The sequence below is a fragment of the Ovis aries genome, chromosome 2 (genome assembly GCF_016772045.2).
Source record: "Ovis aries strain OAR_USU_Benz2616 breed Rambouillet chromosome 2, ARS-UI_Ramb_v3.0, whole genome shotgun sequence".
NCBI classification, from domain to species: Eukaryota; Metazoa; Chordata; class Mammalia; order Artiodactyla; family Bovidae; genus Ovis; species Ovis aries.
This window is the reverse complement of record NC_056055.1, coordinates 110,995,288-111,020,392: the sequence shown is the minus strand read 5'-3', so window position 1 is coordinate 111,020,392 and position 25,105 is coordinate 110,995,288. Positions and strand designations below refer to the sequence as shown.

The 25,105-nt window shown below is 43.3% G+C and overlaps 1 pseudogene; it reads right to left on the bottom strand.

The window, feature by feature from the left end:
- Positions 1-514: 514 nt before the first annotated feature.
- LOC101121401 (ferritin heavy chain-like) lies at positions 515-1,450 on the bottom strand (annotated as a pseudogene).
- Between the last annotated feature and the right edge of the window lie 23,655 nt (positions 1,451-25,105).

The following is a 25,105-nucleotide window of genomic DNA, read 5'->3' as shown; positions in this document are numbered from 1 at the left end:
CGGGCTCCTCTGTCCATGGGGATTCTTCAGGCAGGAATATTGGAGTGGGTTGCCATGCCTATCTCCAGGGGTCTTTCCAACCCAGGGATCAAACCCAGGTCTCCCACATTACAGGAAGATTTACCAGGGATGCCCAGTTAGCAGTGGAAAGATGTTTATAGAATGGCAGATGTCAGAGTGGGTTGTTGTGGTGTCAGGACATCCAGCTTTTGTGGATCACTCCTGTTCTCCGTGTGAACAGTCCTTGAGTAACAGTGACCAGATGCCTACATCAGGGTGAGCAAGTGCTGGGGCAATGCAACAAGGAGGCGGGAGGTGTTGGTGTAGAGGTCTTTGCACCAGGAAACTCTAGATTAAGAAAGCATGCATCAGTGCAGTTCACACCAAGTATGGGCCAGGAAATTCTCCATCTCCCCTTAACCCAAGATTTAGTGTTATCCTAGTTATCAAAGCTGGTCTGGCAAAGGGAAGAAGGGGAAGCTGAGGACAGCCTTGTGGTCTGCAGATGCACCTTTTTATTTTTATTTTTTTGGGGTACCAAATTACCTTATTTGAAGGAATGGTACTAAAGAAAGAACTTAAGTAGATGTTTTGTTACAACTTATAGAAAAGATGAAGGTAACCCAAATATGCATGCACTGCCTTGGTGACCAGGGAAGTCACCCGTGTGGCTGTGGGAAGCCAGCCTGAGGCTTAGCTGTCACTGTGTCCCAGGGTGTGCTTGTCAAAGAGGTACTCTGCCATGCCTGATCCAGGGGCCCCCATCTTGTGCAGGTTGGTTATGTGGTCACCCAATTCTTTGATGGCTTCCACCTGCTCATTCAGGTAATGAGTCTCAATGAAATCACACAGATGGGGATCATTTTTTTCAGTGGCCAGTTTGTGCAGTTCCAGTAGCGACTGATTCACACTTCTTTCCAAGCACAGCGCACATTCCATTGCATTCAGCCCGTTCTCCCAGTCATCACTGTCTGGTTTCTTGATATCCTGAAGGAAGATTCGGCCGCCTCGCTGGTTCTGCAGCTTCATCAGCATGTTCCCTCTCCTCATGAGATTGGTGAAGAAAGTATTTGGCAAAGTTCTTCAAAGCCACATCATCACGGTCAAAATAGTACGACATGGACAGGTAGACATAGGAGGCGTAGAGCTCCAGGTTGATCTGGCGGTTGATGGCAGCCTCCGAGTCCTGGTGGTAGTTCTGGCGCACCTGCGAGGGGGATGCTGTCGTCATGGTGGGCGGCTGAAAAGGGGAGGTGGTGGTGGCGGTGGCGATGGCTGAGCGGCGCTGGAGTCGCGGTGGGGACCTTGGGCCGGTCGGAGGGTGCTGTCAAGTGGTGACGAGGGCTGGCTCTGAGTGGCCGGCCAGGATGAGGGGGGGACGAGCAGCCGGGTTCCGTTCAAGCACTGCTGAAGCAGGAAACCGCGGCGACTCTGCGCGAAGACTGTCTGCGGATGCACCTCTTGAGCAGAGACTTGATTGTGGAGCCTGCCGAGGCCCTGGCGTCTAGAGGACGACCTCTCCAAAGTCCTGAGAGAGCCTTCTAGGCCTCTGGGATACAGAGTAGGGTGTTCTACTGGTAGCCTGAGCCAGGGGTCAGTGAGCGAACCGTAGAGCCTTGCAGAGCAGGGAAGTACATTCCGTGGTCAGAGCACATGCTGGAGACAAGGAAGTGGGGTAAACCCGGGGCTGAGTGTCCGGGGCACGGGAGCAGACCTGTCCTCCTCTCACTATCTCTCACCCTTCACTCACTCTCACGTGTTTGCAGAGTCCAGGCTTCTTTCACTCTCTTCATTCTCCATCTTCTTGCTGGACAATCTCTTTAACATACAAACCTTCAAATACCTTCTCTGCTAATAAAACCAAAGATGTAAGCCCTGATTTCCCATGGTTACCCCAAACCCCACAAAGAAAAGTTGTCCTTATATTAAACCCTCAAACAACTATATAAGCTCATAACAGAAACTCCTCTTTCTCATGAAGCAGATCTATTTTTAAAGATAGTCATCATGTACATTTTTTGGAGGGAGTAGCATAGAAACATATACACTACCGTATGTAAAATAGATAGCCAGTGGGAATTTGCTGTATGACTCAGGGATTTCAAACCAGTGCTCTGTGACAACATAGAGGGGTGGGATGGGATCGAGGGTGGAAGGGAGGTCCAATAGGGAGGGGACATTAGTATATATATGGCTGATTCATGTTGATGTATGGCAGAAGTTAACACAGTATTGTAAAGCAATTATCTTTCAATTAAAAATAAAAAAAAGTAAAAAATAAAATTAATTTTCTTTGGCATATAATTTACTTACAATGTTGTGTTAGTGTCTACTGTACAGCAAAGGGAGTCAGCTGTACATATACATATATCCTCTCTTTTTTGAATTTCCTTCCCAGTGAGGTCACCACAGAGCACTGAGCAGAGTTCCCTGAGCTATACAGTAGCTTCTCATTGGTCATCTATTTTATACATAGTATCAATAATATATATATGTCATCCCCAATTTCCCAATTCATCCCACCCATCCCTCCCCCCTTGGTATCCATACATTTGTTCTCTATGTCTGTGTCTCTGTTTTGGAAATAAGATCATCTGTACTATTTTTCTAGATTCCACATGTATGTGTTAATACACAATATTTGTTTTTCTGTTTCTCACTTTAGTCTGTATGAAAGTCTTTAGGTCCTTCCGTGTCTCTATGAAGACCCGATTTCATTCCTTTCCTTGGTTGAGTAGTATTCCATTATGTACACGTAGCATATCTTCTGTATCTTAATCCTCTGTTGATGGACATTTGGGTTGCTTTCATGTCCCGGCTATTGTGAACAGTGCTGCACTGAACACTGGGGGCACATATATCGTTTTGAATTATGGTTTTTCTCTGGATATATGGGCTTTCCTGATAGATCAATTGGTAAAGAATCCACCTGCATGCAGGAGACCCTGGTTTGATTCCTGGGTCAGGAAGATCCACTGGAGAAGGGATAGGCTACCCATTCCAGTATTCTTGGGCTTCCCTGGTGGCTCAGCTGGTAAAGAATCTGCCTGCAAAGTGGGAGACCTAGGTTCGATCCCTGTGTTGGGAAGATCCCCTGAAGAAGGGAAAGGCTACCCACTCCAGTATTCTGGCCTGGATAATTCCACGGACTGTATAGTGCATGGAGTTGCAAAGAGTTGGACATTTCTGAGCCACTTTCAGTTTCACTTCTGGGTATACGCCTGATGTGAAGAATGGACTTATTGGAAAAGACCCTGATGCTGGGAAAGATTGAGGGCAAGAGGAGAAGAGGGTGACAGAGGGTAAGATGATTGGATGGCATCACTGACTCAATGGACGTGAGTCTGAGAAAACTCAGGGAGATAGTGAAGGACAGGGAAGACTGCGGTGCTGCAGTTCATGGAGTTGCAAAGAGTCAGACGTGACTTAGCGACAGAACAGCAACAGCTGGGTATATGCCCAGTAGTGGGATTTCTGGCTCATATGGTAGTTCTACTTTTAGTTCTTTAAGGAACCTCCTTACTGTTCTCCATTATGGCTATTATTATATTACATAAATTTACATTCCCACCAATAGTGTGAAAGGGTTCCCTTTTCTCCACACTCTCACCAGCATCTATTGTTGATAGGGTTTTTAGTGATGGCCATTCTATCTGGTGTGAGGTGCTACCTCATTTTAGTTTTGATTTGGATTTCTTTCATAATTCATAAGGGATTATACATTAAGAAAATGTCATATTTGCTTATGTTTTTATGACTCGACCTTATCATGAGAAGAAATATTCTAATGTTTTTGAGGATTGCTAGGTGGAGAAATAACAATTACTTGTCTAGTCAGCTCTTTTTTTTTCTCTAGCCAGCTCTTGTCATCATTTGGTTCATCAGCCAATTAATGTTGGAAATTTTAATCAAATCAAATTGTTTTTGTTACTATTGTTGCTGGTGTTAATACAGACAACATTAGTGAGTAAAAGAGATTCAGGTACTTAGGACTTTCAAACAAGTAGCTGTGTTTTGAATCAAGTGTGTAGGAAAGTCACAAAAGTATTTATGCCTATCAGAATGGAAGATGGAGTCAGGTAGAAGAATAAAAAAATGGTGCTTACATGGACATGAGGACTTGTTCTGGTTCATGGTTCAGTATGTAAGTTGCTCAGTCATGTCCAGCTCTTTCTGACTCCCTGAACTGTATTCTGCTAGGCTCCTCTGTCCATGAAATTCTCCAGGCAGGAACACTGGAGTGGGTTGCCATCCCTTCTCAGGGGATGTTCCTCACTCAGGAATCGAACTTGGGTCTCCTGCACTGCAGGCAGATTCTCTACCATCTGGTTATCTATTGCTATTTAACAAATATACTCAAAACCTAGCTGCTTAACAGTCAGTCATAGAAGAAGCTCTTCCTTGGAGTCTCCTGGGGTGTGGTCTCAAGGAGGCTGGGGATGAGTCGTTGGAAGGTTTGACTGGGCGAGGCATCTTCAACAGCTCTTGGTGGTGGTGGTTGATGCTGATTGTAGGCTGTAGATTGAAAGGCCTCTCCCCTTGGCCTCCCCACGGGGCTTAGGCTTTGATTAGTTACATCTGAAACAGACACAGAGTTAGTACTCCTGATTTTAGTCAAGGCAGTCATAGGACACACTTGGACCAAACAGTGTGGAGAAACGAGCCCTTCTAGATGGAGGAGAGAGTCACACACAGAAGAGTGTGCTATCAAACTCTGTCACCATTAATTACATCTGAGGCTAAGGAAAGCCTAGCAAACAGATTTAAGCCCAAATTTTCCGTGCTTTTCCAGATAGGTGTAACTTTTTTTTTTCCGCCTAAGGGTTAAAACAAGATTCTCTGCTGAGGACTATTTCTTTAAGGTCTGACTTTTCCTATTTCTTGTAATGGATTTATGAAATCCATTATCTGATTTTTCTAATGTAATCAGCACAGATATTCAATTCTCGTAACAAGATGAACTTTGCTGCTTTGACAGGGAATTTGTGGTAGGAGCTATATAAAAGTGATGTCATGATCCTCACTTATTCAGGGGCAGGTTTAAGGGAGAAAAGAATCCCTTCCAGACACTTCTTTGCATTTATAATGTGAAAAACCACTCCTTTTGCCTGAGGTTTGAGTCTGCAGCCCTTACTCGGCCTTGTAATGTAGTAACAGTAATTGCTGCTATTTTTCCAGTGCTCGTACTGTGTCAGGCACTGTGCACGGAGCATTAGATACAGTTAATTTTATCACGTAGATACTCTTGTGGACAGGTGACAGGCAAATACACAAAGCTAGTAAATCACATGAGAACCTGAGAACTTCATATGTGGTCCGCTTCAGTTACAAATTTACATTAGGCCAGAATCTGGGCTGGGTTTAAATAACTTAATGCAAGGTTACTCTTTATTTATAATAAAAATAGTGAACATTATGAAGGGTGTGTATCAGGTAATGTAAAGTAATGTAAAGTAATGCCCCCACAAGTCAGTGGTCAGAGCAGACCATGCTGAGGAGCTCAAAGGTACAGTTGTGTTGCGGGACCACACCGTCCCTCAAGAAAGGGTTCACCCTGTTGCCATCCTGGGCAGTTTCTCAGTGGGCCACAGCGGTCAGCCTCTGCAATACAGGAAGTCTAGCCATGGCCCACCACTGATCTTTCATCTCTAAATAAGTTGAATCTTTGCTCTTTGGGCTGCAAGTCTACTTACTTTGATTTCTAATTACTTCTGGATGAGAGTAACACATGTGGGAATAAAACCACACATGTACAAATAAACGCCACTGACCAGCGCATCCTCTTTCCAGTGCTTGACATATACCTGCACACATCTACACATGTCCCAGGAACTCGGCAGCTGCTCTGCATGGCTAAATCGGCATGTCTGAGACAGGATGGGGGTTCAGTCCCTTTACTGAAATGCTTAGGCCTAAACCAACATCTCAAGCAACAAAATACAAAGAAACTATAAGGGACTAAAAATAACTTCATGCATGCCCAGTTTGGGCAAATTATAGACAAAAAGATACAAAAAGGCCCGAAAGCCCGACTGCCACTTCTGAAGACCTGGGAGCAAAAGCAGGGTGTTGGGAACAAATGCAGTCAACACCACCGGGGGAGGGTGGGAGGCAAAACACCTCAGCCACATCTCTGACTGGAGCCCGGGACACATCGCTACCCTCACCCCATGTAAAGAGCCAGCTCCCCACCCCCGGCCTTGAGGTGTGAGTAAGGGAAACTGTATTTGTTTTCACTCACCCCTGCTGCAGCAGGGACTCCAATAAAGCCTTGCCTAAATCTCTAGTCTGGTTTCTGATCAATTCTATTGACTGGGGAAGGCCAAGAACCTTGGTTGGTATCTTTGTGTTTATAACTGGGGAATGGTTCATGTGCTTAACCCATGTTAAGGAAATAGGTCAGCATCACATTAAAAAACAAACAAACAAACTAGAATGGACTTTTCCACAAATTGCTTTGTGTTTCTATTTTAACTTGTATCTGTCGTGTCTGTTTGTCATTTGACTCAATGTTGCAAAGGCAGTAGCCAAAGCTAGACCTTCCTTTCTTCCTAAAGTCTAGCTTAGAGTCACCTTCACTACCAACAAGAAGAAGAGAATACTATCACAACTTGAGGTGAACAGTTGCAAAGGGACTAGTGCCCCTTATTGGCTTCAATTCACAGAGGCTGGAGAGCTGACTCAGAAAAGAGAAGTGTAGTTGCCTGGGTCACCTTTGCATCAGATCACCAGCTTCTGGGTTTATTTCTTAGGTGAAGTCACATGATGTTGACATGTGTAACAATGGCAACAAAAGGATGTTCTAACAAGCGGAAGGGCGTGTCAGTCTGTTGAGTTGGAGCCCGTCTTTGCTGAATTAGATAGGATTTTATCAGGAGGTAGATGAAACACTAAAATAGCAACATTATTTGAGGCAGCTCAGTGCCCTAGGGCTGTACCGCTCCTAGGTATAGGACCTGAGGAGAGAAGCTGCCCTGCAGGGGCTGTGACCTGGGCTGGAGGCAGTCAGCCAAGGCCACCTTGCAGGAAGCGGGCCCAGGACAAGCATGCTGACCTCACCCTCTTCTCTTCGTCATCTTGGTAGAGATGAAACCTCTAATAAGGGTAGATTTTCAACTTTGATGAGTAGCCAATGAGAGAGATTGTGTGGCCAGGAACCCAGATAAAGTCAAAGGTTCTACCATCATCACTAGGTTTCTGGGGTGGGATGATGAATGGGAACATATTAAGGCATTCCTACCAAAGTTTACAGAGAAGGCAATGGCACCCCACTCCAGTGTTCCTGCCTGGAAAATCCCATGGACGGAGGAGCCTGGTAGGCTGCAGTTCATGGTGTCGCTAAGAGTCAGACACGACTGAGCGACTTCACTTTCACTTTTCACTTTCATGCATTGGAGGAGGAAATGGCAACCCACTCCAGTGTTCTTGCCTGGAGAATCTCAGGGGCTGGGGAGCCTGGTGGGCTGCCGTCTATGGGGTCGCACAGAGTCGGACACGACTGAAGCAACTTAGCAGCAGCAGTAGCAACCAAAGTTTATAATGGACACGTTAGTCTTTTCCCACTAACCAGTAAGTCAATCACAATTGCCGTTCAGACAATGGCAATTTGAGTTCTAATGCTAGCCCATGTCTCATCTGGGAATAATCATGACACCACATACTTAATATCTTGAAAAATTCCTATTTTTCAATGACATCTGCTTCAGGAACAAGTCTTGAGTTATTGTGGACAGCCTTGCCTATGGCAAGTAGATGCCAGAAGCATATATACTAGAAAGCTCAGGACTTAATTTGGGTGTAGTTTGGAGTCTTATAGGAGAGGCACAAAATAGCCTCTGATCTCTGGTAAAGACAGAAGGGGCCACAGAGTAGCCACCATCACAGGAGAATACTATACCTGGCAAAGCTGCCCTTCAGAAATGAAAGAGAGAGACTTACCTGTGCAAACAAAGGCTGAGAGTTCCTTGCCACTTGACCTGCCTGACAGGAAATTCTAAGGCTGTTCTTCAAGAGGAAATAAAAATTAATTAACATGAAAAAATGTACAAATGTATAAAACTCACTGGTAATGATAAAATATAATCAAAATCAGATATCCTCTACTAATGTAACTGTGGTTCATAATTCACTTACAACTCCAGCTTAAAAATTAAAAACAAGTGTATTAAAAATGTAATGATAATAATTTGTTATTGGATACATAATGTAAAAAAGATGTAAAGTGTAACATTGATAACATAAAATGTAAGGAAGGAGAAGTAAAAGTATAAGGTTTCTGTGTGCTGTTAAAGTTAAGTTGTTATCAGCTTAAAAAAAAAAAACACCTTATAATTTTAAGGTATTTTATGTAAGTCAGGAAAACCATAACATAGTACTGGAATTTCTAGACAGAGCAATCAGGCAAGAAGAAGAAATAGAAAACATCCAAATCTAAGAAGAAGAAGGGGAAGGGGAAGAAGAAAAAGAGGAAGAGGAGGAAGAGGAGGAGGAGGAGGAAGAGGGGGAGGAAGAGGGGAAAGAGGAGGCAGAGGAAGAGGAGGAGGAGGAAGCGGAGGAGGGGTAGAGGAGGAGGAGGAAGAAGTAAAATTGTCTCTATGTGCAGATGACAAAATCTTATGCAGTAAGTCCCCTACATACAAACGAGTTCTGTTCTCAGAGCGCATTAAGTCCAAATTGTTGTAAGTCCAACAGAGTTAGCTTAGGTACCCAACTGATACAATTAGCTATATAGTACTGTACTGTAACAGTTTTATAATACTTTCCACACAAATAATATGTAAACCACAAGCAAAAGCATTTTTGATCTTACAATACAGTACCTTGAAAAGTACAATGTACAGTAAAACAGCTGGCACACAGGGGCTGGCATGGAGTGAACAGGCAAGAAGAGTTACTGCCTGGAGGAGGGAGAGGAGGGGGGAGACGGTGGAGCTCCAAGATTGTCAGCAATAGGAGACAGGGGCAAACTGTAGTTTCACTCATGCCTGATGTGGACGGAATGTGTGTTCACATCTTTGAAAGTCTGCAACCTGAAGGTTCATTTGTAGGGGACTTACTGTCTGTAGGAAACCCTAAAGTGAAAGTGAAGTGAAGGTGCATTGTCGTGTACCACTCTTTGCGACCCCATGGACTGTAGCCTACCAGGCACCTCCATTCATGGAATTTTCCAGGCAAGAGTACTGGAGTGGGTTGCCATCTCCTTTTCCAGGGGATCTTCCTGACCCAGGGGTCGAACCCGGGTCTCCTGCATTGTAGGCAGACGCTTTACCATCTGAGCCACCAGGGAAGCCCAGGAAACCCTAATGATGTCGCCAAAAACTCTTAGACCTAAATATGCCTTTAGTAAATCTGTGGGATACAAAGTAAACATACAGAAATCATTTGTTTTTCTGTATGTTAGCAATGAAACATCTAACAAAGAAATAAAACAATCCCATTCAGGATATCATCAATAAAAACTTTAAGAATAAATTTAACCAAGGAGGTGAAATATCTCTACCCTGAAAACTGTAAGTCTCTGATGAAAAAAGTTGAAGACACAGAAAGACAGAAAGAAAGACATCCTGTGTTCATAGATCAGAAGAATTAATATTGTTTAAATGCCCAAAGTTCTCAAAGCTGTCTATAGAGTCAATGCAATTCCTATCAAAATTTCAATGTCATTTTTCACAGAAATAGAAAAAAAAATCCTAAAATTTGTATGGATTTATAAAAGACCCAGAATAGCCAAAGCAATAATGAGAAAGAAGAGCAAAACTGGAGTCATCACATTTCCTAGATTCAAGCTATGCTCCAGTTCAGTTCAGTTCAGTCCAGTCGCTCAGTTGTGTCCAACTCTTTGCGACCCCATGAACTGAGCATGCCAGGCCTCCCTGTCCATCACCAATTCCCAGAGTTCACACAAACTCATGTCTGTTGAGTCAGTGATGCCATCCAACCAACTCATCCTCTGTCATCCCCTTCTTCTCCTGCCCTCAATCTTTCCCAGCATCAGGGTCTTTTCAAATGAGTCAGCTCTTCGCATGGGGTGGCCAAAGTATTGGAGTTTCAGCTTCAGCATCAATCCTTCCAATGAACACCCAGGATTGATCTCCTTAGGATGGACTGGTTGGATCTTCTTGCAGTCCAAGGGACTCTCAAGAGTCTTCTCCAACACCACAGTTCAAAAGCATCAATTCTTCTGTGCTCAGCTTTCTCTATAGTCCAACTCTCACATCCATACACGACCAGTGGAAAAACCATAGCCTTGACTAGACGGACCTTTGTTGGCAAAGTAATATCTCTGCTTTTTAATATGCTGTCTAGGTTGGTCATAACTTTCCTTCCAAGGAGTAAGCGTCTTTTAATTTCATGGCTGCAATCACCATCTGCAGTGATTTTGGAGTCCCCCAAAATAAAATCAGCCACTGTTTCCACTATTTCCCCATCTATTTGCCATGAAGTGATGATGGGACTGGATGCCATGATCTTAGTTTTCTGAATGTTGGGCTTTAAGCCTACTTTTTCACTCTCCTTTTTTACTTTTATCTGTACTTCACTTTCAAGCTATACTTCAAAGCTCTAATGGTATTGACGTAAAAAAACATAGACCAGTGCATCAGAACAGAGAGCCAGAAATAAACCCCTGAATTTACAGTCAACTAATATTTGATCTTTGGAAGGAATGATGCTAAAGCTGAAACTCCAGTACTTTGGCCACCTCATGTGAAGAGTTGACTCATTGGAAAAGACTCTGATGCTGGCAGGGATTGGGGGCAGGAGGAGAAGGGGACGACGGAGGATGAGATGGCTGGATGGCATCACTGACTCAATGGACGTGAGTCTGAGTGAACTCTGGGTGTTGGTGATGGACAGGGAGGCCTGACGTGCTGCAATTCATGGGGCTGCAAAGAGTCGGACACGACTGAGCGACTGAACTGAACTGAATATTTGATGAAGGAGTCAAGAATATTCAATGGAGGGAAAGAGCAGTCTCCAGTAAATGGTGATGGGAAAACTGGATAATCACATGCAGAAGAATGAAGTTGGAACCCTATCTTATAAACCACCCACAAAGCCCCCTAAATCAGAGAGCTAAAAGGTAGTCCTGAAACTGTAAAACTCCCAGAAGGAAACAAGAGAAAATGCTTCTTGATTTGGTCTTGGCAATGATTTTTTTGGATAGGGCAAAAAGAAGCACAAGCAACAAAACAAAAATCTCAACAAGTGGAACTACATTAACAAAAAAGCTCTGTGCATTTTCATCAACAAAATAAAAAGGAAACCTAAGAATGGGAAAAATTTGCAAATGATAAAACTAATAAGGTATCAATATACAAAATATATGGGGAACTCATACAACTCAGGGACAAAGGAACAAACCAATTAAAAATGAGACAAGGACTTGAATAGTTTCCCAAAAGAAACACGCAGGTGGCCAACAGGTACATGAAAATGTGTTCAGCATCAGTAGTCATCAGTCAGTTCAGTCACTCAGTCGTGTCCAACTCTTTGCGATCCCATGGACTGCAGCACGCCAGGCTTCCGTGTCCAACATCAACTCCTGGAGCTTGCTCTAACTCATGTCCATTGAGTCAGTGATGCCATCCAACCATCTCATCCTCTGTAGTCCCCTTCAGAGGAGACTCTGAAGTCTCCTGCCTTCAATCTTTCCCAGCATCAGGGTCTTTTCAAATGAGTCAGTTCTTTGCATCAGGAGGCCAAAATATTGGAGTTTCAGCTTCAGCATCAGTCCTTCCAATGAATATTCAGGACTGATTTCCTTTAGGATTGACTGGTTTGATTTCCTTGCAGTCCAAGGGACTCTCAAGAATCTTCTTCAATGCCACAGTTCAAAAGCATCAGTTGTTCAGCGCTCAGCTTTCTTTATAGTCCACCTCTCACATCCATACATAACTAGTGGAAAAACCATAGCTTTGACTAGATGGACCTTTGTTGGCAAAGTAATGTCTCTGCCTTTGAATATGCTGTCTAGGTTGGTCATAACTTTTCTTCTAAGGAGCAAGTCTTTTTGTTTGTTTGTTTGTTTTTTGAAGCAAGTGTCTTTTAATTTCATGGCTGCAGTCACTGTCTGCAGTGATTTTAAAGCCCAAGAAAATAAAGTTTGTCATTGTTTCCGGTAATTATCAGGGAAATGCAAACTGGAACCATGATGAGATATCACCTCACATCTGTCAGAATGGCCATTGTCAAAAAGAGAAGAGAAAAAGTGTTAGTGAAGATGTGGAGAAACCTTTTCTCCACTGTTGGTGGGAATGTCCACTGATGCAGCTATTATTGAAAACAGTGTTGATATCCCCCCAAAAATTAAAAGCAGAACTACCATGTAATCCAGCAACCCCACTTTTGAGTATTTATCTGAAGGACACAATATTATATCTGTATCTTTATGTTCATTGCAGTATTGTTTATAGTAGTTACGATATGGAAACAATGTAACTATCCACGGATGAATGAATGGGGAAACGTGCCATATACACAATGGGATATTATCAATACATAGCCATGAAAGGAGAAAGCCCTGCTGGGTGTGACAGCATGGATGAACACTCAGGGCATTGTGCTAGGGGAAATAAATCAGTCTGAGAAAGGCACACACTGTGTGACTTATATGCACAATCTAAAGATGCAGAAACATATTGGTGGTGATGTGTGGAACTGGTGGGAATAGGTGCAGATGGTCAAAAGGCACCAACTTCTAGCTATTAAATGATTAAGGACTGGGATGTAATGTACAGCATAGTGACTACAGTTTACAGCACTGTATTGTGTACTTGTGAAGAGGAACTAAAAAGCCTCTTGATGAAAGTGAAAGAGGAGAGTGAAAAAGTTGGCTTAAAGCTCAACATTCAGAAAACGAAGATCATGGCATCCGGTCCCATCACTTCATGGGAAATAGATGGGGAAACAGTGGAAACAGTGTCAGACTTTATTTTTTTGGGCTCCAAAATCACTGCAGACAGTGACTGCAGCCATGAAATTAAAAGACGCTTACTCCTTGGAAGAAAAGTTATGACCAACCTAGATAGCATATTCAAAAGCAGAGACATTATTTTGCCGACTAAGGTCCGTCTAGTCAAGGCTATGGTTTTTCCAGTAGTCATGTATGGATGTGAGAGTTGGACTGTGAAGAAGGTTGAGCACCGAAGAATTGATGCTTTCGAACTGTGGTGTTGGAGAAGACTGTTGAGAGTCCCTTGGACTGCAAGGAGATCCAACCAGTCCATTCTGAAGGAGATCAGCCCTGGGATTTCTTTGGAAGGAATGATGCTAAAGCTGAAACTGCAGTACTTTGGCCATCTCATGCGAAGAGTTGACTCACTGGAAAAGACTCTGATGCTGGGAGGGATTGGGGGCCGGAGGAGAAGGGGACGATGGAGGATGAGATGGCTGGATGGCATCACTGACTCACTGGATGTGAGTCTGAGTGAACTCCGGGAGTTGGTGATGGACAGGGAGGCCTGGCATGCCGCGATTCAAGGGGTTGCGGGGAGTCGGACACGACTGAGCAACTGAACTGAACTGAACTGAACTGAACTGATGGTGTACTTAAAAAGTTGATAGGAGAAGACCTTTAAAGTTATCACAAAAACCCCAAAAGGTAACTAGATGAGATGATGGATAAAACTGACCTTATTGTGATAATCATTTTTCAGTATCTATGTACATCAAATAATCACATAATATACCTTAAACTTGAATGATGTTAGGCTACCCACTCCAGTATTCCTGGGCTTCCCTTGTGGCTCACCTGGGAAAGAATCCGCCTCCATCGTGGGAGACCTGGGTTCGATCCCTGGGTTGGGAAGATCCCCTGGAGAAGGGATAGGCTACCCACTCCAGTATTCTGGCCTGGAGAGTTCCATGGACTGTAAAATCCATGGGGTCGCAGAGTCGGACACGACTAAGCAATTTACGCTTTAGCTTTGAATGATGTTGTATGTCAATTTTCTCTAAATAAAGCTGGTAAGAAATACAATTATGTATAAAAAAGATATTTATGACACATGCCCCCTTCCTTTTCTTTTTTTTTTTTTAGCAGAAGAAATTGCTATGTGATGATTAGAAGAAGGTTCGCCAAAAGTTGAGTTAACGATTTAAGGTTCTGTTATTTTATAAGTTATCAAACTTGGTCATGTGGGTTCACAGTGTTTGGCTGAAGTTTCCGGTTCAACCCTGAAAAACAACAGCTTGTTTAGCTAATGTGGGGGAAAATTGCTAAAACCTGAAATAAGTTGTTTAAAAAGGTGATGCTTTACAAACATCTGTGAGAAGCAAGAAATGCATGCAAACTGAATTTTATTATCATAAGTTTTAAAAAGGCAGGATGACCTGTTTGTATTTTGTGTATCTCCACAGTGAATTGTGTGTAAGCAACCGTAGACATTAAAACTGGCTGTGCGAGCATGGTGTTCATCCCTGGGAACAGCTTGCCTCTAGACAACAGTGGAATTCATTGGACAATAGGAAAATATCCTTGCCTGACAGGTTCTGGGTCTTGTTTGGCTGTTTTTGGGGGGGTGTGTTTGTGTGCTGGCAGGGACTGTGTCATCAACACGCTACATGGCTCCCAGGTTTGACTCAGGAAACAAGACTGGTGGGACATTTATTTGGGGGTCTTTCCTTTCTAGTGGCTCGGGGCTAGTCACCGTGGCAGCCTTCTCCTGTGAAGAGAGAGCCTCTAGTGTGTGTGTGTGCTTTTATTCACGTGGAGCACATGCAGCCTTGTTAAGGGAGGCCTGATTTTGCCTGAGATGTGCAGTGGCCCCCACACTGCAGGGGAACTCTGCCTGGAGCTTGTTCTGAGATGGATGAGATTCCCAATTTGGGCTGTATTGGATTCTCTAGTCTGGCTTTTAGAAACTCATGCCATATTACAGCAGTTACTCACAGAAGCTGTTTTCCTTACATGGTGTCGGGTTGAGGGTGGAGGTCAGAGGTGCTGGAGACGTCTTAGACTATGTAGTGTGACAAGGCACTTCTGACATAAGGTTGGGTAGGATGCGTGTGAGCAGGAGGTGGGGAAGGGAGTGTGTAAGGAGGCTGATGAGCAGTACCTGTGGGGAGGTGACCCAGAAAGATGGCCTACTGAAGCAAAGGACGCATGCGTGCTGACTCGTTTTACAGTCTCCCACCTCGCTGACGCTTATCCTCGGGTCCTTCCTGGCTTCAAGTTACCACCTTCGCAGTTTTATCACAGGGTGTGTCATAGTGCACATAAGTCTGCCTTGCTCCTCCAGCTGAGAAGTCCTTGAGGGCAGCCACACTTTCTCATTCCTTTCCTCTCGTTTCCAGAACTGACTGCGTCCCTAGTGCCTGGAGCCTCTGAGTAATGCTTAACCATTTCTGGAACAGATGGATCGCTGTTTCGCGCTGTGCAATAGCACCTGAGTCACGTGAGTAGGGCAGCCCTCTTCACAGAGAACATCAGACAGAAGAGTCAGCCAAGAGTCTCAGGCCATGGGAAGCCGTGGGCAGTGGAGCGTAGCATGAATGGGGACTTTTGTCCTACGTTACTAATAGGCTTTATGACTTCAGGTGATAGAAATGAATTCATGCCTCTTTGGAAAGTTAGAGAGCTTTCATTGAGAAGAAATAATATTGTATTTGACAGTGAGTATAAAAATACCTGCTCATAAAATTTTAATAATTGTTAAAATGACATTTTATATATACTGAAGAATATACTGAGAATTAAAAAAAAATAAGTGAAATGAATCAGACAGAAACCTGCCTCTCTAACAGAGATAATGCAGTGTTCACGGTGAAATGTTTCTTTTACACCAGTTCCCCTCTTGTACTGAAATAGGTCGGAGTGGCAGGCTGTGGGACCCACAGTGGGGCCCTGGAGTTTCCGGAGGCAGACCTGGGTTCGAACCATCTCGCTGTGTGTCTGTGGGAATGACTCACACACTCGAGATTCCCTCACACAGAGTTTGTATGTGTATAACACTCTGAACTTCAGGGCTGCGCTAAGGGTCTTGGTGGAGAGTGTGCCACATCGCAAGGACTCAGTAACAGGCAGGTCTGTTTCCTGTCCAGTGTAGTCTGCAGCTCTAGAGCTCTCCTCTGGGGCATCTCACCTTCTGCCGCACCAGGTCAGTGTTGCTGCGGAGGGTGGGTTCACTGGCCCCGGTTCACAGAGCTGTGGGTGAAAGTGCGATGGAAACTTCCCCAGACTCCTGTGCAGTGATGGAGCAGCAAGTCTGAGTTCTAAGCACTGGACACTAGGTGTCTCTCTCGTGCTGGCTTTCAGCCTGGACTCACCCTGCCGCTGTGGGCTGGACCTGCGCTGGATATGTGACTCTTCTGCATCTCTGGCCTGCACTGGCCTGCACTGCACATCTTCTCTGATGTCCGTGCCAGCCTCCCGCTGACCCTCGCCTCTGTTCAGACCTCCCTGCTGCCCCAGCCCCTGCACTCTCCATGTCACTGTTTTCCAGAGCCCCACAATTCAGCTCTTTCTTTTTTTTCCCAAAGAAGTGTCTTGCAGTGTCACACACCTCGATATCCACACATAGTCCTCTTAACTCACTCCATCCAAAGCATTTCACAGGAAGCACATGGACTCACTGATTCATTCACTGATGTTTATAGAGTTTGTGTTCTGTGTGTGGCTTAGGCTCACCTTATGCTTTGGTGTAAAAACACAAGGTTTTGTCCCTGGTGCATTTAGAAGACTCTGGAGAAAATGAAAATTTCCCAAGACATGGAAAAAGATCTCTTCAGCCACTAGAGCGTGTATGCCAGACAATTAAAAAAAAATATCCATTTTCTGCCTTTGGAAAAGATAACTGCAGGAGATGCAAGAGACGCGGGTTCAATCCCTAGGTCAGGAAGATCCCCTGGAGTAGGAAATGGCAACCCACCCCTGTGTTCTTGTCTGGAAGATTCCATGGGCCCAGGAGCCTGGCAGGCTATAGTCCATGGTACTGCAAAGACGCGGACATGACAGCACATAGTAACTGCATTCTGTTTTGGGTGCTTTGGGGAGAGAGGACACACTGACGTCTATTGAGAGGGAAGAAAAAGCAGCGGAATGAGGACTTGCGTGTAGGACAGTGAGAGTGTGGGTAGAGCAGGACTCAGCTGCGAAAGGGGGACAGAAGTCAGCAAAGGGTGGGCTTGGCTCGGCAGTGCTGGGTCCTTCCCCTGATGGGTCTGTTGGTTGGTGACTATCACTGGGAATGGACATCCCATTCATGTGTGCCAGCCCTGCGGTTCTGGGATGGCCTGGGTGGGCAGCTGTCAGGCAAAGGGTCATTATCTTTACTAAGTGGAGACATTATTGTGCTTTGTTCCAAGCCCTCTGCAACGGATGACCACAATGGAGATGGTGACCGTGTCTGTAGCTTCATCACCCTGCCTATACAGGGAGGTATTTTTAGCCTATTTTACCCTATCGCCTGTTAAGTTGGGAGTCAGTGTTATGCCCCATGCCTTGAGCATGACGCATGTTTTGGCTAACCTACACATATGCTTCTCTCTGTGAGCTCGTGTATCCTCTCCACTTATGGGATGGGCAGACAGGAGCTTCTATTTTGCCAGGAGGAGACTGCATGGTATGATGTATGAGCAGTGTGCTCAGCACTGTGGAACAAAAGGAAAGGAAGAAGCGTTGGCTCCCCTGATTCCTATTCACAGGGCAGAAGAAATAGGGCAGGTTCACAGTGCAGTGTCAGTTCAGGGCGCGAATGCACTTGGTAAAGGATTCGTCTGCTTGAGACAGTCATAGGAATTGTGTAGGTCTCTTCCCTCTTCAGATATGGCTCAACTCTGTTTTAATACATTTTTGATCTGTCTGATCTCATGGGATATGTGTGAAACAAAAAGGTCATTTTCTAAATTTCTTGGAAAAGTCAAATGTCCTCTGTAAAGTCTTTTGTTGATAGGTGACGTTACACAGAGGGAAAGTCATGGGCTGCTGGCTTGATGGGTTTCTAGCTGAACACCTGCATGTACAAGGTGTTAATCTGACGATGAGGATGAGTATTCCGGCTTCATCCTGGATCCTGTTCTGTTGGGTACATTCGTCAGGGACTTGCATAAAGATCCTGGGGACACTCTTGTCACATCTGTGAGTGATGCAGAGTGAACAGGATTAATAAAGAAACAAAATGACAGAATCAGATGATGAAAGCGGTCTCAACATGCTAGAGAGATGAACCAGACTTTTAAAGAAGCTTGATGGGAATAAATACCAAGCACTATGTGATTTGTTGTTCTTAACTTTATGTTTCTTAACTTTAGAAGCATAATAGAACAAAATAAGCAAAGACATACCAGGATGTGATAGTTCAAAACATGTATTTATGAACACATAATTACACTACTTAAAACACATGCAATTGTATAATTAATGTAATACTTCAAAACAATATTTTACAAAGGGACATGGCTAAATAGGTGAGACACTGGTTCGCCTGTTTGTGGTCTAGGTCACCGATCATTCAAATAGCAACAGCCTGAATCTTGGAGGACTGTTTCATTTTGTCCTCCTTGAGACTTGTATTTTGGTGATGACAGTCTCAAAGTCAGCCTTATTTGTTCTGAAAATAGCTGGCCAGGAAAGTCTGCCAGAGTAAGAAACCTTATATTTTCCTGGGTAAAGCTCAGAGTAGCTTGTCTGCAGTGGCATGACAGCTGCAAGTGACAGTCTTGTCATTCACGAGGTCACATACTTCTAAACATCACCAAACAAAACTGCCCTGTCCTTGCCATTGACTTTCTGCCTTTGTGAATCAAAGTGACTTCAGCACTGAATGCGTCTGTAATTAGGCGGCACTTTTGGCATCACTTTCATGAGAGGAAGCAATGATACAGATCCCTCGCTTTGCCATCTTTTCTTGAATCCACTGCAGACTGTAGGCTCTGCATGTGAACTATCCTCAGGAAGATTTTTAAAAATATCTGTATCTGAGAAGTGTATATCTGCCCTAGTTACTGAAGTCATAGTGGTCACAAGTTTCATAGAAATCGGAGTATGGGTCACGTTTTGGTGTCTGTTTCTTTGTTTTTTTTTTTTAATTGAAGTATAGTTGATTTACCATAGTAATTTCAGAGGTCCAACATAGTGATTCAACATTTTTATAGATTATACTCCTTTGAAAGTTATTACAGAATAATGGCTATATTTCCCTGTGCTGTGTGATGTATTCTGGTCGCTTATTTATTTTATGCATAGTCTTTTGTGCTTCTTAATCCCCTACCCCTATCTTGTCCGTTCCCCCGTTTTCCTCTCCCCGCTGGTAGCCCTTAGTTTGTTCATTATATCTGGTATCTATATTAGATTGTTCATTATATCTGTGAGTCTGTTTTCTTATATTCACTAGTTTGTTGTGTTGTTTTTCTTTACAATTCCACATGTAAGTGATATCATACAGTAAGCATATATAAGTGATATCATACTTTCTCTGTCTCATTTATTTCACTAAGCATAATAATCCCTAGGTTCATCCATGTTGTTGCAAATGGCACATTTCCTAGTTTTTATGTCTAAGTAGTACTCCATTGCGTATATGCACCATATCTTCTTTATCTGTTCATCTGTTGATGGGCACTTGGGTTGCTTCCATATCTTGGCTATTGTTAATAGTGCTGCTGTTAACCAGAGGTCACCTGTATCTTAGAGTTTTCTTTAATTTCATCTCCACTCGGACGTGGGAGTTTTACTTTTAGTTTTTTTTGCAGATCCTCCCTGCTGTTCTCCATTAGTGGCTGTGTCAATTTATGCTCCCACCAGCAGTACATGAGGGTTTCCTTTTTTCCACATCCTCTTGAGCGTTTGCTGTTTGTGTTCTTTTTGATGATGGCCATCCTGACAGGTATGAGGTGATATCTCATTGTGGTTTGACCTGCATTTCCCTAATGATTAATGTGATGCTGAGCATCTTCATGTGCCTGTTGGCATCTGTATATCTTCTTTGGAAAAATGTCGATCCAGATCTTCTGCACATTTTAAAATCGAGTTTTTTGTTCTTTTGATATTGATCTATATGGGCTATTTATAACTTTCGGATATTAACCTCTACTGAATGAGAGAAAATATTTGCAAATGTTTCTTTTTTTTTTTTTTCTATTTGGGGGACAGAAACACTCCTTTGGAAGATGATGCAGTTTTTCAAGTACTGATTTTGATGAGAGGTTTCGCTGGGGCATCCTTATTTCCTCACTGTCACTCCACATGACACGCCCAACTTCATCTCTCAAACCTCCACAGTCTCTACTCCAGCATCCTGGTTGGTGAACTCTGTGGTGATCACCTTGCCCAGATCCAGACCCGTCTCTTTACCACTTTTCAGGACACATCCTGGCTGAGCTGCTGCTGAACTGAGCGGTCCTAGACTTGGTGGAGGCTATTGGGCTAGTGGGGCACAAGAATGAAAGCCACTTACTTTAAGAATAGAAATTTTATGAATAACAGCAAAAGAAAACAAAAAACAAACTAATGTTCAATTAAAAAATGAGGGAGACTTAGCAGTAATGTTTGTGAACTGTTTTAGAGGCTATTAGGAAGAATCTTCTCAAGACAAATGCACTGCGTAATGTGGCTGCACACCCATGGTTGTGTCACGCAGTGTCAGCCCAAGTGCATCAGAGTCAGGAAGTCAGGACCCACCCCCTGTGAGTCAATCGGTTCACTCCTTTCAGTGTTTTTGTTTCAGCTTTTAGCAATGCAACTTTCTTTTTAAAATAGCATTTATCATTTGCTTTTATTGCAAAATAGTGTATTTTAACTGTAAAAAATCTGGAAAGTACAGAAAAATCCATCACGTAAAAAGTTATCTGTGATTCTATCCGTTTGGAGAGAACCATTGTTAAAGTCTTGTCACATGATCTTCCTGAACATACACAGATACATACACATGAATGGTCTCATTATACACTTTGGTAAGATCCTTTATTTCCTCTTTACAACATAGTAAGCATCTGAATGCCATTCTGTTACTTCTTCAATGAACTTTTAAGTTTTGTCATGTAAGTATGCTATAGATGCTAGGTGCACCATACATTTTATTATTTTTGAAAACTATAACTAACTCTATGATGACATTATTGTAGACAAATGTTTTTTCATATACCTGATAATTTCCTAAAGAAAACTCTTAGAAGTGTAAATTCCAGATAAAAGGGGTATTATCATTCTTTAAGGGGTACATGGACGAATGAAGTATGTTCAGAAGAGAGTGCCTTTATTTCATGGAGGGACTAGAGGGACTAGAAACGATGTCATTGGGAATAGCTGCAAGAGAATAATTGAAAATCATTGTGAGAGAAAAAATGGGGATTCAAAGCTTCACATATTTCAGGTCTGTCACAAAGAGAAGAGGAATTACATGACTCAAAAATATAATACCAAGAACTTGAAGCTAGAGGGAGACACAGATAGTTTGATGCAGGATGCTCATTACTGCCAGAGCTGCTGAGACCCAGCTGAGAGGGACTCAAGGGGAAGTGCCCTCAACTTGGAGGCATCTTCATAGGCTGATGGCCACTTGGGAGAGATGGGGTCACAGGTGTTCAGGGCCAACAGTAGGGTGGGCTCTTCTAACCTTCTGAGTCAATGATTTGTCCTAGGCAGAAAGTTTTCTCAATAAATGGATCCATGATTAGATCATGCCAATAGGAAATTATTTACACAGGCTTTTGGGAAAAAAAGAAAGCTGCAAAGCTGGCTTGTTTCAGAATTCAGGTGTATTTTCTTTCTAAAATAATTTTAGTAGAAATTTTCTTGTAAAGTAATTGATCAATTCCCTCATCACTGTGTTCATTATCATCTGGATTTTAAAAATTTATAATACATGTGTATACATACATATGATACATATACACAGATATATATCTATGATATATCTATATCTATATATAATCTGTAATGGGATGCCCAACTGAGTGTCCCATTTATGGTGGTTTCCCCCCATTTATTTTAGGGAGAGAGCTATCAGAGGTCATGCTGTCACTCTCGGCAGGTGTGAAGGCAGCTTCCTCCACAGAGGGCCTTCCTGAGGGCAGTTGCTGCTGAGGGCAGAGCCTGACACAGAGTAGGTCATCAGCAAGTATTTGGAAAGTGAATGAAAGAATGAGTGAATGGTGTAAGTGATGCCTTCTGGAGACTGAAGAGAGTCCTTCTGATTTCTAAGCAGAGAGGTGTGCTCAGATTCTGGGTCCCCAAGTGGAAAGGAGGTAGCTGTCTGGTGTCTAGGGATGTGGCTTTCTTAGAAGGGCAGAGGGATGGTGGCTCAAGGTCTATAGGAGGCTGAGGCCTCAGCACAGCGCTCCTGGGTGTGTCCCCTTGGGATAAACTGAGGATTGGCAAAAAACGGAGTCCAGGCAATGGAAATTCTAGCCTGCCCTGGCTCGTTCTAATTTGGAGGAGGCTGGGTTATCCTCTGTAAGAACCACAGGGTCTGTGAGGGAACTGAATGCATATCCTCTCAGCTGACCAGCATGAAAGTCAGACTCAGTATCAGCACCATTAGTGGGACAGGACCAGGGGTGTTGGCCACCATGTGCCGGCAAGAAGCAGTGGGGTAATGGGGTTACCCAGAGAATACAGATTGTTCTTGCTTAGCTGTGGAAATCAGGCTGACATTCTCACCTTTGGACTGAGAAGGCTGTTAAGTTTTGGGTAATTTAGGGAGAGTCTAGGAGACTGTCAGATGACTGAGGGCTGGAGATCCTGCATGCTGTGTTTACTCATGCGTCCTAAGCAGAGAACAAGGCCTGGCACATAGTGGTCGCTCTGCAAGTATTAGTGGAGTAAAGGAGTACTGGACTTCCTGCTGCTATGGCACGTGGAGCTCAAACTGTTGGTTACTTAGAAAAATAAAGATGTTGCCACATATTTATACTGATTTGTGGAACAGCTTTTATAATTTCCTAAGTATCTACTAACACACGCATAAGGAGATGTGAGTATACATGTGTGAAAGATGACATTTTAATTCCGAAACAGGAATTCTTTACAACTGGCTTCAATACAGCAGCCTATCCAGCCACAAGTTTATCAATGTCATCACTGTTACCAGTGAGTAGGTTATAATACTAGGCTATAATATTGACTTATCTTTCAAACCAAATTTTTGTCTGTGTTGTGAAAGCCAAATTAGATGGAGCAAGGATCAATAAAGTGTCCATTGAATACACTATAGTAAAAATGGAATTAATAATAAGAAATGAAATGACCTGACAAATGCTGTTGCAAAAAACCTCAGGGTGTCATTTGAAATTGACATTGTAAGGAAGCTCTAGTTGCAGAGTGAAATTTAACATATAAATCGTCCATGGCATGGGTTGTTCATGATTTATTTCTGAAGATGTTGGGCATATCATGATGTGAAGTATATTTCAGACTCATTGACTGACTCAGATTTCTGTTTCTTTCTTTTTCCTGGAACTCACACGATATGACTTAGAAGGATATTTATTTTAGAATTCTAGAATTATCATTTCTACATAAAGATTAACCATAATTGGATAGGTTTCCCCTTCTCTTTTTCCTTCTTGTAGAAGGACTTCAAGATTAAAAACACTGAGCATGTTCTAGGGGCCGAGGCACTGCAGTGTCAGGAGGAGCTATTTCCTTTCAGTAGAGAGGGTGTGAAGCTTTCACACCTAGCTAGAGAGGGATTGTAACCTCCATGCTGTTATTGAAGCTACTTTTTCGAGATTAGACATTAAAAATATTTTTTGGCTGAATTCACATGTTCAAAGGTCAGAGATTATTTGGCTCCAGGGCTTTTCCATGCACTCTGAGTCCAAGGATACATCCTGTGTTTGGTAAATATTCAGATTGTTTGAGAGTTAATGCCCAAGCAAGTTGTACGTGCCAAACAAGTCCCAGCATGGTGTTCTTTCTGGTAGCATGACAATCAGATCTGCCCATCACCTGGACCCTGGAAGGAGCTTCCATTTGATGTGGATATGAATATAAACAGAGATGAATGACAAAGATCTTGGGCTAGGAGTCCTAATGAGGGGGATGAACCTAGAGCCTATTATACAGAATGAAGTAAGTCAGAAAGAGAAATATAAATACTGTTCAGTTCAGTTCAGTCACTCAGTCGTGTCTGACTCTTTGTGACCCCATGAATCACAGCACGCCAGGCCTCCCTGTCTATCACCAACTCCCGGAGTTCACTCAGATTCATGTCCATCGAGTCAGTGATGCCATCCAGCCATCTCATCCTCTGTCGTCCCCTTCTCCTTCTGCCCACAATCCCTCCCAGCATCAGAGTCTTTTCCAATGAGTCAACTCTTCACATGAGGTGGCCAAAGTACTGGAGTTTCAGCTTTAGCATCATTCCTTCCAAAGAAATCCCAGGGCTGATCTCCTTCAGAATGGACTGATTGGATCTCCTTGCAGTCCATGGGACTCTCAAGAGTCTTCTCCAACACCACAGCTCAAAAGCATCAATTCTTTGGCGCTCAGCTTTCTTCACAGTCCAACTCTCACAGTACATGACTACTGGAAAAACCATAGTCTTGACAAGACGGACCTTAGTCGGCAAAGTAATGTCTCCGCTTTTGAATATGCTATCTAGGTTGGTCATAACTTTCTTCCAAGGAGTAAGCGTCTTTTAATTTCATGGCTGCAGTCACTATCTGCAGTGATTTTGGAGCCACACCCCCCCCAAAAAAAAGTCTGACACTGTTTCCACTGTTTCCCTGTCTATTTCCCATGAAGTGATGGGACCAGATGCCATGATCTTCGTTTTCTGAATGTTGAGCTTTAAGCCAACATTTTCAGTCTCCTCTTTCCCTTTCATCAAGAGGCTTTTTAGTTCCTCTTCACTTTCTGCCATCAAGGTGATGTCATCTGCATATCTGAGGTTATTGATATTTCTCCCAGCAATCTTGATTCCAGCTTGTGGTTCTTCCGGTCCAGCGTTTCTCATGATGTACCCTGCATATAAGTTAAATAAGCAGGGTGACAATATGCAGCCTTGATGTACTCCTTTTCCTATTTGGAACCAGTCTGTTGTTCCATGTCCAATTTTAACTGTTGCTTCCTGACCTGCATACAGATTTCTCAAGAGGCAGGTCAGGTAGTCTGGTATTCCCATCTCTCTCAGAAGTCTCCACAGTTTGTTGTGATCCACATAGT